The following is a 19,952-nucleotide window of genomic DNA, read 5'->3' on the forward strand; positions in this document are numbered from 1 at the left end:
ACTCTTAGAAAAGAATCCTGTACCAGAGGCATTTAAGTGTTGGTCACAATAGGAAAACCAGTGAGCTGGGTCTTAACATGGAAAAAGATAAGTGAGAAAATCATCACATGATTGAAAGTGATAACTGTCATTTAAAATTCAAGCATTTGAATGTCTCAAGTACAGCTGGAGGTACTGGGCAAGGCTTCTTTAGGAAGAGGCTTTTTGAGTTGGAACCTGAAAGGTGAATAGAATTTGCTCATACAGAGTTAAAGAACTGAGGGAAAGGGAGAATTCCAGTTAGAGTAATACAGTGAGCAACTGTGTAAGTATAGAGCATATGTGGTAAGGATGGTTAAATTTGTTGCACAAAACATTTGAAGACACCAGAGAAGAGATGTTGGGTTAGACAGAGACCAAAGAGAATAGAAAGGTAATGAAGGCCTGAATTAGGCAATGGAGATGAGAAAAGAATAGTTATCAGAAGGTAGGAATTACACGATGTTATAACTTACTGGATATTTGACTCCAGAGTCTAGAACCTAATTGACTGAGAGAATGGTGGTACCAATAGGAAGAATTAGTAAAAGAATTGGTTTGAGAAGGAGAAAATAGTAATGAGATTCTGGTTTTAGCTACTTTGGGATGTGTGGAGCTGCTGGAAAGTCAAGGTGGAAATACTCAGGGTACAACTGGAGCTGCAGACTTGCAGCTTGGTAGAGAAGCCAAGGCTAGATGAGATTTAAGAACCATTTGTTTGTTTTATTTATGTATATATGCATATAGAGTTCAAGCTTTAGGGAAAGCTGAGTTTGCCAAGGAGTGAGCAGAGTAGGGTAAAAGGGTCAAGCCATAACCTTGGGAAACATTATCTACTTTTAGAGAACAGGAAAAGCTCTGAAGAGGGTAAGTGATCTTGGAAAGTAGAAGATAGATTCTGGGAATATCATTTACTAACTAAAAAAGAAGGGAACATGTTTGAATTTTGAAAAAATTTCAAATTTACAGAAAAATTACAAGAATAATAAAAAGCTCCAATAATCTTACCAAGATTAAGCATTCATTAACATTTTGTCATACTTGCTTTATGACCCTGACATATTATTTAGGAACCATTTAAGAATAAGTTGCAGACATCCTGTGCATTTGACCCAAAAATACTTCTAGCAGGGGCGCCTGGGTGGCGCAGTCGGTTGAGCGTCCGACTTCAGCCAGGTCACGATCTCGCGGTCCGGGAGTTCGAGCCCCGCGTCGGGCTCTGGGCTGATGGCTCAGAGCCTGGAGCCTGTTTCCGATTCTGTGTCTCCCTCTCTCTCTGCTCCTCCCCCGTTCATGCTCTGTCTCTCTCTGTCCCAAAAATAAATAAACGTTGAAAAAAAAAAAAAAAAAAAAATACTTCTAGCATAAGAAGATTCTATTATCTAACAACAGTATAATTAGCAAATTCAAGTTTAATATACTGTTATCTAATACACAGCTTATATTCAGATTTTGCAGTTGTCCCAGTAATGTCTTTCATTACCATTTTTTACCTGATCCAAGAGCCAATACAAGATCATAGATCACATTTAATTATCAAACACCTGTCTTTTTTCCTCCTTCTTATGTAATTAAATACTTCTCTTGTACTAGTCTTCTCTGGGATTGTTAGAAGTTTAAATATTCACCACAAAAAAGGAGTGCTAGTATTCTGGATAAAATGATAAGGTAAAACACATCTGCCTAGTTAGTCTGTATTGTCAGGGTTGGGGAGAGGAGATAGGCAAGATGCCTAAAATCCAGCTGAAACAACTGTTGGGGCTGGAAAAATGTTACAAGGGGATGTCTTTTATTTCTCAGACTTGCGGGGTGGGTAATGGCAAGAGAAGAACCTGTGGATATTAATGTGGGTGTGTCCCTTAGAACAGAAATGCAAGTGTATTCATGTACCAATTTTTTCTGTTAGGTGATTTTTATACATACATATTAAGTTGGGATTCTAATCTGGAATTGGAAAAAGTAGTGTAATTTGAAGACCTTTTTACTTACCTGTTGGGGTTACAAATTATGTAATTGCTATCCTTTATATTCTGTTGTATCCTCCTAATTTTATTCTGATAGTTGTGTAAGGTGAATTATCTGCTACCAGATTTTTAACCATAGATCTGCGTCTCGTTGTTTGATGTGATGTTTGGTGGATTCTAAGCATTTCTTTTCCTCTCTTAGCTTTTCTATGGCTGGCTGAAATGGGACACCTGACTTGCTGACATTATTTTCATCACATGACCAGACTTCAAAATTGATGATGATAAATTTTTAACAGCTTATCCATTATTATATGCTTCTGCTCATGTGTTTACCACCTTCTTCTTTAGTTAGTAAATTTTCTTAACATAAGTCACCAAAGCCTACTCTGAGAGGTCATGGTAATTACTTTCAGGGTAAAATTTGAGAAACAGTTGAAATAAGTGGAAATAGTTGGTAAGGTCTTATTATTGTTAATTTATTTTTACTTTTCACCAGAATAGTTTTAAGTAAACCAAACCTTTGAATAGAACAGAAACTTGTATGTGTGTATTAGTGTGTAAACTAATTTGCTAAACCCAATTTATTTTTTCTATGGAATCTAGAACTCTAACAAAGCTTTTTAAGAAAAACTTTTACTGAACTTGTTCGGATGAGGATATTTAAATATAGCCTGAAGTTGTTGAGCCAGAACAAATATATATAGCATCTGTTTTGTTTTCTTTCTAGTCTTAAACAATTTAAAATTTTAAGCTCACACTTCACTCAGTGTATTTAAACTTCCAGATAGTTTGGCAGCCTTTTAGGAAGAAACAAATACCAAGTGGAGTTACTTTATATTTTTGTTTCCTTAATTTGGGTTGGTACGTAGTTAGATGAAATGACTGACTATGTTCTAGTTGGCATTTTCTTTATTATTTATGTGTGCACACGCATACTCGTACTAATATTCTAAATTACTCAAACTGAGGGTTGATGGGGGGTGGGAGGGAGGGGAGGGTGGGTGATGGGTATTGAGGAGGGCACTTTTTGGGATGAGCACTGGGTGTTGTATGGAAACCAATTTGGCAATAAATTTCACATATTGAAAAAAATAAATAAATTACTCAAATCAGGAAATATATTAGATTTTTGTGATGGATATAAAGCACTTAAATGTGTTAGTGTACCAAAAATTATCTTCTGTGTTTAGGTTTCAGTTGAATACTTTTAAAACATTTTTCATATTTGACAGAAATAAATTTAAATAGGTGGTAATAATTTAGAATATGTTTTGATATATATCCTTAATAAATAGCATTTTTATGCAATTTTGTTTCCTGGTTGTTTTCAAGGTTTAAAGATCCTTGATTATAAATACCAAAAGATTTGGAAGGTGCTGATTGTTATTTTTTTTTCAGTTTTTAATTTGATATTTGACAGAAACAGTGGTATATGTAACCAGTGTCTTGGAAGCCAAAAGTGTGTCTTACTGTATATCTCCTTGTGGGTAATGTCAGGGTAAAGAAAGTATTCTTGCCCTGGGGTCTACCCACTATTTGAAGGTAACAAGGAGTTCCGGAAGAGTTGTATTGTCTGATTAATCCCACTCCTTCTGTTCAGAGTGACTATTAACCATTGAGCTTCAGAAAATTTATTTGCAGCACCTGTTTCTGTTTTAGGTATTACTAACTTAGTTCGGAAAATGTTGCTAAATGTATGTTTGGGATGGTTATATTATGTTTCAAGAAGGAGATATTAACTCTTAAAAACGTAATATGTGATGCTCTCTTAAATTTTAAGAGCAGTTATATTTCCTTATGTTAACTGTTATTAATAAAAGCTTAGTCAGATATCCTGCCTTCTGTTAACAAAGCCTGCCATTCCTTATCACATATGTATTTAAATAACATATAATTGGCTTCTACCTACTCTGTTTTCCATTTTTATTTTCTGTTCCAACTCCCAATTAATTTATTTTAATCCTCTATAAGCTGTTTCTACTCCTTTTGAAAGAATGAGGAGTGTAAATCACTTATGAATGAACATGATCTATTAAAAACATCAATAACCTATTTTGTTAGAGGTATTTTTCAGAGCTGTATGAATGAAATTTTTAAGCCATATATTTTGTGTTTCTTTCACCAAAAGGTGGATTGGATATAGTGCACAGCATGCTAAACACCTTAATATTTTTAACATAGCTAATCATCTTAAATTTTGCCTTGGCTCATCCACAGATACAGGTTTCCTTTACTGTGTATGTCTTTTTATATGTGAGTTTCTTAGAACACACTGTCTTTCCAGTGTTCTTATTCTGTTAGGTACGTTTGGACTAAAACTTTTCCGTAAGTTTATCTTTGATATTCTTAACTTCCTTTCCCCAATATGTAATCTGTGGAAAGACTATATACTTAATTTAATGGGAGCATACAGAGTTGTCCCATTTCCCCCTTTTTTCCATTTAAAAAACAAGCATTTCTGATCTTTAGAAAAGCAAGCATTGATTTATCATGTCGAGGATTTCTCCAAACAGTGTAGTGAAGTTTTTAAGGATGTGGTTTACACGTGAAAGTGAAATTTTATATCAGACCAAACCTAAGCACATTGATTCACATAGCAAGTTCCTTTAGGAACTCTTGCAGATTTGTTTGATTTTGCGTATCGGTTTTCAGATGACTTGGAAATTGTAGATCATCCACTTTCTTGCCCCTGTGCTCTCTACATTGTTCTATCAATATAAATTTGCCATAAAATTAGCTAAATCATGGTAAACCTAAGCCTAGTTCTTCCTGGACTATACCATAAGAACTTTGAATAGCACATACTTGGTTAAATGGGATTTTTCCTTCTCACAAATTGAAAAAGAAGGAAATGATAAATATAGGAAATGTTCAGAATTTGTTTTTGATAGCAATCTTGCCAGAGATTCAAGATTATGATTGATCTATTAGAACAACTTTCTAAATAAATATTCATTTTGGGGAGAATTCTAATTTTAAAAAGAATATCTAATTAGTCTTAACTATGTTCATCTACAAGCGATTCAGTTACCCAATTTTATTTCACATTTTTAATAAGGATTTCCTACATTTTGGAATTTAGTCACTGAAACCCTTCAAATGTGACCCCTGTACTTGGTAGCAGCTAATTTTGAAAATACATGCTGGGGGAAAAATCTGATAAGGAAAATTTTGTATTTTTGAATATAATATAGCTCTTAAGTCCTAAATTTACCATACATTCGTATAATGCACACACTCCTTAAATTTTTTTTTTCTATAAGCTTCATAATAAAATAACTAAGTGTGCTTTATATGACTGGTGTGATTCTTTATTCCAGAATCTTTCCAGGCATTTATCGTTAACAGTGCTTATTGTTGGCAGGCCCTTTAACAGAGGGTCAGGTAGTGTGGCTTTTAAATGGCCAGTCCATCAGAGCCTTTACAGACAAGCAAATTACCAGCATTACAGGTATATACATTGCAGGAAGCATTTACTCTGCTACATATGTCTGGGTATTGTGTCTTCTCATGGGACTTGTCCCATAAAAGAGTACATCATCAAAAAGGACTTTTTAAAATCATGGTAGTATTGTGGTTGGTAGGAGACAAGAGTTGCTTAAAATGTTTTGATAATATGTTAATGAAATGACCACGACTTTAAACTACTACTTACCTCATCGTTATGGGTTTTTGCCTTCACCAGGTGATTACATTATAAGGCTGTACTTTGACAAAAGATAGTAAAGTTGTATGATTTTATTGAAGTCAAATGTGTTGTGAGATTACATTTGGAAAGATATTTATAAATTGGAAAAATTCTAATAGTTCTTCAGATTGTGTAGGAGACTTTTAAAGACTGTGTGTGATAGAAAAAAAATCCATTAAAAGTTAAAATCTGTAACAGCATAACTCCAACCCTCTACATTTGGGTCAAATATTTCTGGAGATTGCTGCAGAGTTTCCTTTACAATGCTGTCTTTGAGTTTTCTGTGGCTTTGCATATATTGATCTTCCTCAGTAATGGCTTCCTTTCCCCCCTTTCCCTTGCCCTGTTATGTCTTTTTATTTAGAGGGATAATTTAAATTGGCAAAAATGTGCCCATGAATGTGTGGGCTGCCTTTTCTGTGGATTACTGGCAACTAAAAACAGAAATGAGTATTCACACTAGATAGAAAATGTTACAAATATTACCCTTCAACAATTAAAATAGATGCCCAATTGAAAGCTTTCTTGTAAAATTTAATAAATTCAAGATTATTAAGTAATTTTTTATCATTTATTAAATATTCCTACCCCTAATTTCATTCTGTGCCCACACACAGATGAGCTGTAGGACCACTTCTGAACAGGATACATTGTTATGTCTGTTACATAAAATGCATAATACAATTTTATTCTATCATGTTGTCTAATTTTTAAGTTGGAGATGGTAGAGACAGATTAGGATTTAGGTATAAAAATTGAATGCTGTCTTGAGCATTTAAATGATCGGTATGGATTATTACTGATCCAGCCACGTGCGCTGTATGTAAGTCTAGAAAATCATGTGGATGTGAACCAGATAATAGATTCAAGTGCCATTCTACAGGACTACAAAACTGTCTGTAGCAAGTTAATGGTGTTACATCATAATTTCTGGATCATGATCTTAAACCTTTAATTGGTTTCCATTTCTCCTTGACTCTTTACTAACAAGTATTCCTGATGGCCTGAAGTCCATGTTGAAATTTAAAGTTTGAAGTATCCAGATTAAATATGAAATTATTTTACATTAAAAAAATTTTAAGTACAAAATATCAGTTGTGTAATCATGGTAAAACATAAAACTTTGCTATAAAAGATTTTTAAAGGCTATTTGATTAAAACACTTATTTACTTAAACTCTTTGCTAGAATTTTTTTTAGAATTCAGCATCGGAGGAGGAATGTGACATAATAATGATCGAAAGCCGAAAGTTTAAAAGTTGTGATGCCCTCACATGGTTGGAGGGTTATTCTAGCTTCTAAGGACTGAATGTTGTCCACAAGAGTGTCTCATCAGGTCATAAATTGGTAAGACTTAATGGATTAGATTTTATGTATTATACCTGATGTTATTGTATTGAGATGAATATTTATGAACAAAATGAGCACATTGTATAACTAAGAGTATAGTACTAAATATAAGTTCAAACTTGGAATTTTAAATACTTGGGGGTATGTAATCCTTTCAAAATTTCATGAGGCTGAAGGCCGTATCTTTGCAGTGGTGTTTAATAAATAATCAGTTTAAAAAATAAAGTGACATCCTGTGCTATAGTAACATTATTTAAATATTGCTATTACATCTGCTGTAGATGTTCACAGTGTAGTTAAGAGCCCCCAAATACTTTCTAGTTATTATCCCAGGAGAGATTTGAGAACTAATATATTAATCTTTTATTAGAAAAAAAACAAACCATCTTACATCCATTTTTTCATACAGTATAGTTTAAATTACTTTTATTGCTTCTGGGATTTTATTTTTTGTTAATAAAAGGCATTTTTCTGCTAGATGTCTGTAAAAGTAAAGCCAGGAAATTTTTCTCAGTTCCTGTCTTAAGAACCAATATTAAATGAAAATGATAAACTTATAAGTCAATATACTTTTTGTATGCCCTGAAAATAAAACATTTCCTTTCAGCATTGTATTCTGCTTGGAAAACAAAAATCTTTAAACTTGTTTTATAGGTCTTCTTATTTCACTTTGTTTTACACAGCTGTATTTTGTAGGAGACTCTTAGGAAAATACAGTTTAGACTAGGATAAGATCTTAATCTTCAGTCTTCAAAAGATCACCATCATATTTTGCATATTTGGGTTAAGTTTTTTATGTCCAAGGTCATAAAGTTGTAGAAAAAGTATGTTCATTAAAGTATGGTGTACATATCCTGTAAGTGTATCAAAGATTTTTTGAAATTATATAAATAGGCTACCATATCTGTGTCTAACTTTATTCTCAACCAGAGATATGTTAGTCTCTCCCTTACATACATTCTATCTTTTGAATAATATTCTAAATTGTTTCTGATTGTATTACATGACTTTGATCATATTATATAAACTTAAGTTTCTTAAAGCAGTAATTACGATCAATAGTAGTCTGGAAGGAAATATCACAAACTAATAATTGTCCCATATTCTATAAGATTTTTAGTTTTTATTTTTTCCTTTACTACAATAATTCTATATACCTTGGGTAATTAGGAAAACAATTTCTAATTTCTTTAGTGTAGGATATCCATCTTTGGTAGTCAGTGGGTGAGTGGGCCTCAAGGGATCATGAACCCTGTGCAATTTTGGATGAAACTTTATGTTCAGTTTTTGGTGAAAGGTTCAGAGCATTTGTCAGATTTTCAAAGACAGTTGAATAACATTTGTTAGTGAATGTATTTAAGAGACACAGCCTTGTAATATACCTAACTACATGGTGTAGGAAAGAAATTTTTAATGAGTACACTGATTCTGTAACTCTTACTGAATTTTATCCAAGGCTGATTTATCATAAGTGATCATTAGACTGATGGAACAAATCAGAGCCTACCCACTTTTAGTTTAGGAATTTCATACTGTCAGTCTCTGTGCTCGAATGTTGATTGGATTTCTCCACAGGATAATTTAGTTTTGCTACTGAGTGGTTACTATGTATCAGGCACTACCGCTACCTATTTTTGGCATGTTATTTAATTTTCACAACTGTTGTATTATGTAGGTAGTATCCTCAGTTTACAGAGAAGGAAATTGAAAGCTTAGATTGGGTAACTTGCTCATGTCACATAGCCATTAAGTAGTGGGGCTGGGATTCAAATCTAGCTTTCTAACTGGAACTATGACTCTCAATTGTATGTCGGTATGCAGAGAGTAACCCTGGGGAGCTTAAAGGATAAGGGAGAATTTTATATTGAGTGAAGACGTGAATATATAAATTTGATTTCCTTTGAACCTAAGTAGCAATGGGTCATCCTTTATTATAAAACCATCTTTTAAAGCACTTGTCCAAAAAACTAATTTGATAAGTTGCTATTTAAATATGTATTGCATTCGAAAATAACTTCTATTCGAATTTAATGCTTGTGATTTTAAGCAACTATATATGTGTTAGAAGTATTTAGTATTTAGTATTGTACCAAGTGTAACCATTAAGGAACTCGCCCTTTGATATTTAGGATTTATAAATAGCAAACAATGGGAAGCAGTTTAAAAATCTACTTTGAACTGCAAATGTTTCTTTGGGTAGGGGAATGAATCTCATGTAAAACCTTCTACTAAGTGCTATATCAGTTTCCCGTTTGCCCTTAGTTGTGAAAAATTCTATTAAGATACCTCGTCAGTGTTTATTTTTAAAACATGTATGCAGCAAAATTTATTTTTTAGACACATGGTTTTTATTTTGAGTCCCTACTTTGTGTAAATCCTTTTCTATTGGTTTAATTTTATTTTCAGATGAGCTTCAAACGTTACAACCTTTTCCTATTTTTAAGTGTTTATAATAAAGTTCTAAGTAGGACTTTAAGTTAAATCCACAATAATAGTACTGCTTAAAACAAAAACCAGTAAAACTGTAAGAATTTGTTTACTCTTCAGTTAAGTTGAACTAGTCTGCATATCAAGTATAAACTTAATTTCTTCAAGACCATGGATTAAGGTGTACGACAATTTGATAGGTCATCAGAACATGAGAATATTTAGAAGTCTTTTTTTCAGTAATATATTTGAACCCCAGCTTCTTTAGTAGTAACATATTCACCTTTTCAAAATTAAAACACAGAATGTTTGGGAAACAGAATAAGAGCCATCACACCTAATCCAAGTGTTTAACACAATTACTGTCTCGGTGTTTGCATATTCCCTTCCAGACTTTGAGTACATATGCAAGCATATCAACAATTGCGATCACAGTTATGTAGCTTTTAAATAGTTTTTAGTGTTCCACAAATTTCTCCAATTTGTACAAAGCTGATACTGGCATGTCATAGGTTTTAAATTTGTGACTGATAATTTTGATATCTCTGATACCATCTCTTCTAGTTTTTCGTTCTACCTCACTGGTTTCTTCTCAGTCCCCTTGGCAGGCTTTGCCTTTCTGTTTGTCCTTTTAAGTATTAATTAGTGTCCTCAGGATGCTGTCAATACCCTCTTCTCACATTCTTCACCATGTTAAGAACATGTAGATGATTCTGAGTGTCATCTGTATATTATAGGAATCCATCTATATGCTCTAGGCACTAAACTTGTGGCATTTCTAAACTTGTACCTAGGCATTTCTCCTTAACATTCAAATTTCTGTGTTCTCCCATAGCCAGTTAATTGCAAAGTACTGCCACGTCTACCTCCTGAGTATTTTTTCAGCCTATCCGTCTCTCTCATCCCCATTTGGGACACAGTCCTTTCTTACGTGGAAATGCAGAAATCTTCTAACTGGTCTTCATTATTTGAGTTTTCTAGCATGGCTAACTGTACCTACTGTTGTGTCTTTTTACTTGTCTGTGTGTCCTTTTCTCCACCCAACTGTGGCACTTCCATTACTAAACATTCTTTCCTGACCCTAGATCTTGATTATGTTTCCCCAAACACCCTCTAAAATCTTACCCTGTCATAGCATTTATCATACCTCTAACTTGTCTATCTCCCACACTTACATTCATAAATTCTGGGGTAATGTTTATTCTGTAATGTGTCTCCATAATCAGCATCTGATAAATGTTTAAATACATTAAAATCCCCCTGAAATGTAGCATCATAAAAGTTAGTAACTGGGAAGAATGTTAGAAATTATACATTACAGGCAGGAGTCAGATGTAGAAACCACATCATCGCACTCCTAAGTTAGTGTTCCCTGTGTATTTTATGATATTTAGATTTTGACCGCTCTACCTTATTCATACAAATTATATAGTTAATATGTTAAGCGTTTAATATGTGCCAGACACTAATGCATTATCTCACCGAATACTGTTGTCTGATCCTATCATTATTCTTTGGAGAGGCCAAATAACTTGTGTGAAGTCATATTATAAAAGTGATAGAGTTAAGATTCAAACCTGGGTATGACTCCAGAGCCAAAGCCTTTTTATTCACTACCGTCTCTGAGTTTATCTTCTGAGTCTAGAATTATAAATCTGACTTGGAAGGGAATTTAGTGGTCATTTATGCCAACCACTTGTCTCATACTTGTCTCCTGTGTATAACATACCTTCTTAGTTGTTCTCTAGCCTTTGAACACCCCCAGTGATGTTGATCATGGTGTCCTGGTCTTTTTACAGTTCATATTTAAACCTTGTAAAAATTCTTCCCGTATATCAGAAAATCTAAAATATGAAGCAGAAAAATCAGATGATTGCCATCACTGAAAGCATTGAGTAAAGAGATTAGGTTTATGTAAAAATAAAAGCTGTATTGCGTATTCTGTGGAAACCTTCAAGTGAGAACATTCTCTAATTTAGTGTTTTCATAGCTGAAATAATTAAGAATATGGATTGCAGTTCGTAGCCATAAATCATCGGTGTTAATATAGATGCATTTCTAAAGTTTTTTTTCTAAAAATGGGTAAGGAGACGTTGCTTAACATCTTAGAGATCACAAGAATGCTCTCCTACTTCATAATTATTGATTCTAGTAAAGATGCAAAGGTTTCACAGGACTCCTTTATACTGCTTTGATCCACCAGTGTGTAAAAAGAGCAAAGTACTGTACATATGAATTTCTTTAGACTCCTGGATCTAGTTCACTTAGAACTTCCACTTGTTTGTGAGACATCCTTAAAGTCATGCCAATTTGAATTGTCTTCTTTATCTGATCTAACCTAAGCAAGCCTGTGGTCTCTTTCCACCTTCAAGATAGCTTTTGGGTTTTTTTTGTTTTTTGTTTTTTTCATTTCTTCTCTTTAGATTCTATTTTAATCATCTGTATAGAATGATATTGGGCAATTGAGAGAACTCACACATGGATATTTATGATATATGTTTATACAATTAAGCCTTTCATTAGGTTCACAAAATTATTTTCCCTAAGTCCATGATTCTAATGTAAAAGATCTTTGTCGAGGTTTTTATCCAAAAGATCTTTAGGAGTTTTAAAGTCCACTTTATTTTCCACAAAGTCTTCTATGAGTTTTGTCATTACCATGATCACTTCTATGGAACTGCCGCGATTCACTGGCATAATTTTGTCAGAAGTAACCTGAAAGTACATAGAACTCTAGCTATTCTACTCCTCAGACTTAAACCATTTTTCTATTTACTTCAATTGCCAGTTATATAGAATCTAGTACCCTTTCTTCCTCCTCAGTGAGTAGCAACCAGAGGCAAGGAACATCACAAAAAAAAAAAGATTTATTGACCTTTTATTTAAGATGTTTTAGTCAATGAGAAAAGATTTCTCAGGAGACATGCCCGTTTTTACTATGTTCTAGGGATATCCTTCTCATTAGTTTCTAATATTTAAATGGGTAATTTCATGGGGCACCTGGGTGGCTCAGTCAGTTAAGCGGCCGACTTTGGCTCAGGTCATGATCTCATGGTTTGTCAGTTCGAGCCCTGTGTCAGGCTCTGTGCTGACAGCTTGGAGCCTGGAGCCTGCTTCAGATTCTGTCTCCCCTCTGTCTGCCCCTCCCCCACTCCTGCTCTGTCTCTCTCTCTCTCTCTCTCTGAAAAATAAACATTAAAGAAAAAAAAATTTTTAATGGGTAATTTATTAGTCCTTTTTCCTGGCACGATTAGCCCACATAACATAAGTTCATGCTAACTTACAAAATACAATTAGATAACATATTAATACTATTTTATTCCATCTTTTCAATTAAATGTTTAATATCAATTTTATGCAAAGTGTTATAATTAGTAGACCCTCCAGATGAACACACTTCCTCCCTTTACAGTTTAATTCAAGGATAAACATTCAATAGAGACAACAAAAACAATTATTTATGGAAGAATGAAAAGGGGTCTGTTGGCAAGAAAGGAAGAGAGCAAAGAGAATGTAGGTGAAACATTTCCATTTCAGATGACTGTGTCTTAGCGCTAGAATCTAAATTGATTTAACAAATTTTGGGTCATGATGTAATTCTTAGAATTCATCATAAATAATTTTACCCAATTTGAAGTAGACAAATGATTGTAAAATTCTATCATTTACCATGTCTATATCACAGTATTATATTACCGAGAAAAATTCAAGGACATAACAACCCTTTAGATTTTATAGTAGTGCTGCTTTATCCTTTTCTTCATTGTCCTGTCAGAATCTCTTTTTGAATTAAGTAATTCTTTTTTTTTTTTTTAATTTTTTTTTTCAACGTTTATTTATTTTTGGGACAGAGAGAGACAGAGCATGAACGGGGGAGGGGCAGAGAGAGAGGGAGACACAGAATCAGAAACAGGCTCCAGGCTCCGAGCCATCAGCCCAGAGCCAGACGCGGGGCTCGAACTCACGGACCGCGAGATCGTGACCTGGCTGAAGTCGGACGCTTAACCGACTGCGCCACCCAGGCGCCCCTGAATTAAGTAATTCTAAAGCAGTGATTCTCAACTGGAGTGATGTATAGAAGCAAAGCAGTACTTGTCCCACTCTTCTGATTTGTTTTCAGTAATATTTAATTGTTGAAATATCATATAACACTAAAAGAAGGCACAGGAGATTTTTAGTTAAGCACTTTTTTTTTTTGAAATTTTTATGTTGAAATAATTCAGTTATATATCAGTGGCCTTTGGAAATATCTCCCACAGTAAGTTAAGATTATTTTTATGCTAAACAGTCATTATTGTTCAGTCCACAGGAGTGCTGTGCTTAATAAATATTGATGTAAGTTTAAATCTCAAGCAATTTTTATTATAGCATATATTTTGTGACTGCCTTAAATCTTTAACATTTGACTCATTGACTACAAAGGAATCAAGTAAATTTAAAGCATAACTAGCATTATTTTGTTCTTTGGGTGAGGTGTAATACTAATCATAATTGATTTTTATTTGTACCTCACTGCTTCATTCACGATCTAAGATACACTGGAATAGTAACCTTTTATACTGTCAGTCCAAATTTTATCCAAACAGTAGAAGGAACTAATTATTTTTTTAGTGTTTATTTTTTTAGTGTTGACAAATGTCATAATCATCACACAATCCTTTAGGGCAGATACAACTATAACCCCGTTTTACAGACAAGGAAACTGGTTTTAGTATGTTAACTTGCTATGATCACCCCACTAGAAGGTGGTGGAATTGGGATTTAAAACAAGCTTGTCTAATTTCTGAATCCTGTGCTCTTAAAACCACTTTATTATTCTTTGAGAATTTAGTCTTTTGCTTAGGCAGCTGCTAAGAAGGAAGGTGTCTTGCCCCCAGAATGAAGTAGAGAACAAAAGAGAAGTAAGCAAGTGGTAAACTGATGACCTAGACAACTTTCGCTCTTCTGGGCATATATTCACAATACTTTATATTTGTTGAAAGTGAGCAATTTAATTTTTTGCTTACACCCAAGCCAATCCAAAATTTTTAAATATCCCAATTGGAAAATATTTATTGATTTATTAAAAGTAAAATAGACCAGAGTTTTTCCCTGATAAGATATTCTCTTCATTTTGTTAAGAGCTGATGACTGTTCCTTTAGTCTAAACCAGAATAAAGCATCTGTCCCTTTAAAAACTTTGTGATACTTTTATTCTTCTGGGTTTATCCCTATTTTGAAACAGTGCATTGGTAACCTTCATTTTATTTATTACTATCCCTGGACTTTGGGACAGATTAGGAAGAGACATAAGGTGGCGAAGAAAGACTAGTTAATAGCCTAAAAACACAAGCTAGTTTTGATCAGAAAATCCTCAGGGCTAGCGTGATAGAATTTTACTTTGTCAAGTATGTTGTCCATACAATTATGTATGCTTTTTCTAAAAAGCTTTTATAAATAACATCTCTGTATCTTTAAGATTGGGCATAAGTGAAAAGATTAGCTTTGGATAAACAAAAGTATCTCTGTTGCTCTTCACTGGTATTTGGCATTTCGTATTCAGGGGGATTGTCTCATTTTCATGAGTTAATTCAGGGGGATTAACTCATTTGGTTAGGCCTCATTGAGAAAATGAGATTGAGAGGATTTTTTCAAGAAGATCTGTTATTTTTTGAGAGAGAGAGCACGCATATGCATGCATGTGTTTGTTGCACAAGCAGGGGAGGGACAGATGGAGAGGGAGAGAGAGAATTTCAAGCAGGCTTCACGCCCATTGTGGAGCCCAACTTAGGGCTGGATCTCACAACAGTGAGATCATGATCTAAGCCAAAATCAAAAGTCAGACACTTAACCAACTGGGCCACCCAGGTGCTTCAGGAAGAATTGTTTACTTTTTAAAAAATAATAGTATATAGAATGCTGGAGATGGAAAAAAGGCAACTGTGAGGCCTTTCAATTCAATGAAAGAAATAGTTTCCGAAGAAGGGTAGTTTCTTCCCAAGCTCATCTTCCATTAACTCTTCATCTTAGTGTTCTCCATTGTTTTGGCCCCATTTGTCTTTTCAGTGTTTAATAAGCAAGCTCACCTCTCACGGTTTTGTGCCACCTGCCACATTCCAAAAACTCTCAAATCTAGACTTCTAGGCCAGAGATTACTCTACAGTTCTAGATACCTATTTCCACCAACGTTCTTTCTATATTTCTCCACCAGAATCTATATCCCAGAGGTCTCAAAATTCAACAGTCCCAAGTGAAACTTAAATTTCTCTTTTTCTCACCTTTATTCTCAGGTTCCTCTTTTACTCACTCCCTGGCCCCTGCCCTCTAAAATCTAGCCATCTTCCTATGACACATTAACCATCTCCCTACTCCTACTTGCTTCCAAGCTAAAGAAACTGCAGCCATCCGTGGCATTTTCTTTGTTATATAGGTGAATCTCTTTCTTTTATCATCCCTCTGATCTTTCATAGATCCTCTGTGCTTCAATTGTAAAAACTGTTTCACTTTTTCCTTGCTTAATACCTATGACCAAGCATTTTGCAGTATCCTGATATTTCTTCTCCCCCCTCCTTACTGGCTTAGTTCTTTTATTTTTTTTTTTTAAGATCCATGTTACCCCCACCTCACACACATACCAAAAAACCCCAGATGTGAAGGTTACACTAAGTTCCATAAAAACCTTTGAAACTAAATGACAGAGAAAGCCCAGTGGGAGTAACTAGCCTCAGGACACAGCAAATCCGAGGTGAGGCCAAGATGCAGCATGTGTGTGCTAATTCCATATCTAGTGATCTTCCCACTGGTGGACATCATCTAACTTCATAATCTTCCAACTAGTGTTCATTGAGCATTGGGCAGTGTGCAGAGGAGACATGAGAATTTATCATTTTTTATAAAAGTGTCATCTAGAAAGATAAATGTTACTGAGATTTGGCTACATAGGAAATTAGAGGCAAAGTTTGTTCAAGATTATGCTCTGTTGGCTCTAAAGGAATTTGGATTACCTAGATGTATGAATTAGATATTAGCCAGCAAGAAGATATGGCAAGTTTCGTTTCAGACTGAAAATGAGGAACAAGATTAAGGAATGTTTCCCAAAGTGTTTGTTTTGAGTTTAGCTAAAATGAAGCATTAACCATGTCCATTAGATGGCAAGGACTACTTTTGGGAATAGTCAATTTTGCCGTTAAACATGGGAAATAGCTTTGGAGGTGGTCTAGTACAGCTATCTTATGTTAGAACTGAAGAAAGAGGCCCCAGAGGTAAAGTAGTAAATGATATATTTAGGACTCAAATTTCAACTATACAATTTGTGAGTTCAGGCTTCTACAGCATTCTTTAGTAGATGGCTGACAGCCCATGGTAGGTTTTGTGTATAGCACATAGAGTTTTGTCTGGTGGGAGCTATTAGAACACAGTCTATGGTAGATACACGGTTAGAGCCATAAGGATAGTGTGGGACATGACTGACTATACTACTTCTAGAAAGGTTAGAAAACTAGCCTTTACAGAAAAGAAAATATTTGAGCTGACAGCCATAAAAGAATGGTAGAATTTCCACAGAAGTATTTAGAGAATGAGAAACAGTATGAGCAAAGTGTGAGAATAAACCACAGAGAGTCTCCAGGAGTTTTCGATATCCACTTTAAAAGTTGAGCAGGCATTTGGAATGGGAGGGAATAATGTAAATGTTAGCATTAGAAATAGTAAGCTGGTTCTGATTTTTTGTTTGTTTGACCCATCTTTATGTCCTTGCTGAAGAATTCTGAATTACTTTTAGAAACGTTAGGTGTATTTAGCTATATAAAAAGATTGTTTTTATAATAGGTCCACTGCATGTTTGTTGGTCTCTGAAATGAAACACAAATATTGAGTGTTTTGGTTGGTTTTTTTTTTTGTTGTTGTTACTGTTTTTATTTCCCTTGACATTCTTTTCTATCATGTTCTTTCTCCAGTTTTGTTCATTTTCATACACTTGCACCATGAAAATTTCCTTAGGTATTGAAAGTGCTATTTGTTCATAGTCAAAGGGAAGGAATGCTATCGTTAACCTTTTAAAGGAGAATTGATTTTTACTACAAAATGGTTGCTAAACATATCCTTTTCCTAACACAGCTGAAGTAATTTGCACTCTTAGGTGTTTTTAATGTCCTCGTTCACATAACGAATTTTTTGGTTTTTCTGTCTTTTTCTGTTTAAATTTTCTATCTTTCTAGGAAGGATCATCCTTCAGATCACTGAAAAACAGATCTTTTGTTAAATTAAGGTTTACTTTAATCACCAATTCTGATGTTTTTAGAAGTTGGTCAAATATCAGCTTCTATCTTCGCAACTAAAAGAATGGCTTTAGAATATCTAGAATGAATATACAGGACTATATCTACTTTACTCCCTTTCAGTATAATCACATTATTTTTGTAAGGTATTCTGGGCTAGACATCAGTTGGCAACATTTGAAATCCTTTCTAATCTCTCTTTCCTTTTTTACTCCTACATGCCAATGTATATCTCAGTCTAGATAATTGTCAGTCATATACTGGCTTCCCAGTCTTCAGGAAGTGAATTAAAGTAACCAGGACTGTAGTGTCAGATTTTTAATTTGGGTTTAAGCCACTTCGCACTAATGGATTATGCTGTCATCAGATAACCTATTGCTGCTGTGTAAATAGTCCAATGAAATCTCTTTCAAGAGAACCTGCTGTAAATGTAAGCACTCCAACATTAGAGAAAATGCCACCCTCCTCCTACCCCTTTCTCACACCCTTTTTATTTCAGTCTGACTCAAAGGAAGAAAATAACTTTTTCATCCTGTCAAACCTTGCCTAATGTTAGTCTGATAAAAAATAACTAGCTAGTGCATAAGCTCATTTATCTTAAGTAGATATGATTTTACATTTAAGTATTTAACTTGAAATAATACAATATTAAACTTTCTTAGTTTATTTGGAATATTTGGATTATAGTGGTAAAATTGCTGTGCATGTTTTACTTTTGTATTACTCTCCAGTTTTTCCAGACTAAATTTTTACATCTTCTATTTTAAGTGTTTTAAGAGAAAGAATTTTAGTTTGGTTAGTTTTTAAATTGTTTTGTTGGAGTGGCTTTACAAGAAAACGTTATCAGAATTTTTATGCTTAATACTAAAATAATTCCCCCAAGATATCCTTAGTTGGAAGTGTAAAGAGATCTGGAAAAAGAAGCTAAAGTTTACATTATTCTTATCTATGCCTTCTCTGGAATGTACTTTTAAAGTAACATTTTTATTATATAAAGTTATGTAGCCTATTATATCAAAAAAATGTTTATCACAGACTTATTTTTTTCTTACCAGAGTCACTTTGAACAGAAATAACTATACTAGGAGTTATAAACATTATTTACATGATATTTTTAAGTGATTATAATTCATTGTAAGCCAAAGAAGTAAATTTTACAAATCACAAATATGACTTATGTTGATTGTTATTTTGAATGTTGAACATAGTACCTATCTTCTGGAATGAAGTGGTTCATAAGGAAAGTAGAGTTGTTGGCTCTCTTTCCGTCCTTTCTCCCTTTTCTGTTTCCTGTCTGCCATTTGTTCATGTCTTGAGTTCACGTTGTACAGGGTAATAACTCTTCTGTGAGTCACTTTCATTTTGGAATGTGTTGTTGTTTTGCTTTGTTTTGTTTTTGAGTACTCTCCAAAGTGCAATGAAAGTATCTTCTATCTCTGTCCCCCATCTGCCTGCCTTCCCAGACAGATAACCACTTTCTTTGTGTGTATGCACAAACTTCCAGTTTCTTTATGCACATACAAGCAAATACTACATCTATATCTATATCCCCCTCACACAACTGATCATATACATACATCTGCACCTTTACTTTTAAAGATCTCCAGGGTACGTTGTTCCCATCTGAGTACACAGAAAAGCATCTTTATGGGGTCTTTTTTATAGATCAGTAGTATTCAGTTGAATACTCTACCATGATGGCTATACCATGATCTTAATTCCCTGTTGTTAATTAGAAATCTTGCTGTTACAAACAGTGCGATAATGAGTAGCCTTGTAAATATATTATTTCCTATGTATGTAAAAGTATCTATAGGATAAATTCCCACATGTAGGATGGGTGACTCAAAGAATAAATAGAGTAAGAATGTGTGTGTGTGTGTGTGTGTGTGTGTGTGTGTTTGTGTATAAAATTGTGATATAAGCAAATTGCTCTCTATAAGGGCCAGTATATGACTTACATCACTATACGAGAAGACCCATTTCCTACCGCCTCACTCACAGTGTATTAAATTTTAATATGTTTGCTAGTCTGTTTAGGGAAATGGTATTATGTTATAGTTTTAATTTGTATTTTTATTATGAATGACATCTTGAGTTTTTTTCATGTCTTTTAACTGTGCCTGTGAAATCTACCCAGTTTTTCTAATTGGGATTCTATTCTAATCTTACAGGTTTGTAGAAGTACTTTATATTTTAGTGAAAGTATTGAAAGAGTTCTTTATTTTTCTATATTTTGAGGCATCTA

The 19,952-nt window shown here is 34.0% G+C and overlaps 1 protein-coding gene across 3 annotated transcripts in view; it reads left to right on the plus strand.

Annotated features, from left to right (window-relative positions):
- The window catches only part of TSC22D2 (TSC22 domain family member 2), a 51,160-nt gene that overhangs the window by 18,632 nt on the left and 12,576 nt on the right, over positions 1–19,952 (plus strand). Inside the window, exon 2 of one of the 3 annotated variants that reach the window (XR_003971668.1) lies at positions 6,861–7,019. The exons of the other annotated variants lie outside the window; for them this stretch is intronic. The gene's annotated coding sequence lies outside the window, so the exon portion shown is untranslated. The remainder of the gene's footprint in view (positions 1–6,860; positions 7,020–19,952) is intronic. 3 annotated transcript variants of the gene reach the window in all.

Source organism: Lynx canadensis, chromosome C2, assembly GCF_007474595.2.
Source record: "Lynx canadensis isolate LIC74 chromosome C2, mLynCan4.pri.v2, whole genome shotgun sequence".
NCBI classification, from domain to species: Eukaryota; Metazoa; Chordata; class Mammalia; order Carnivora; family Felidae; genus Lynx; species Lynx canadensis.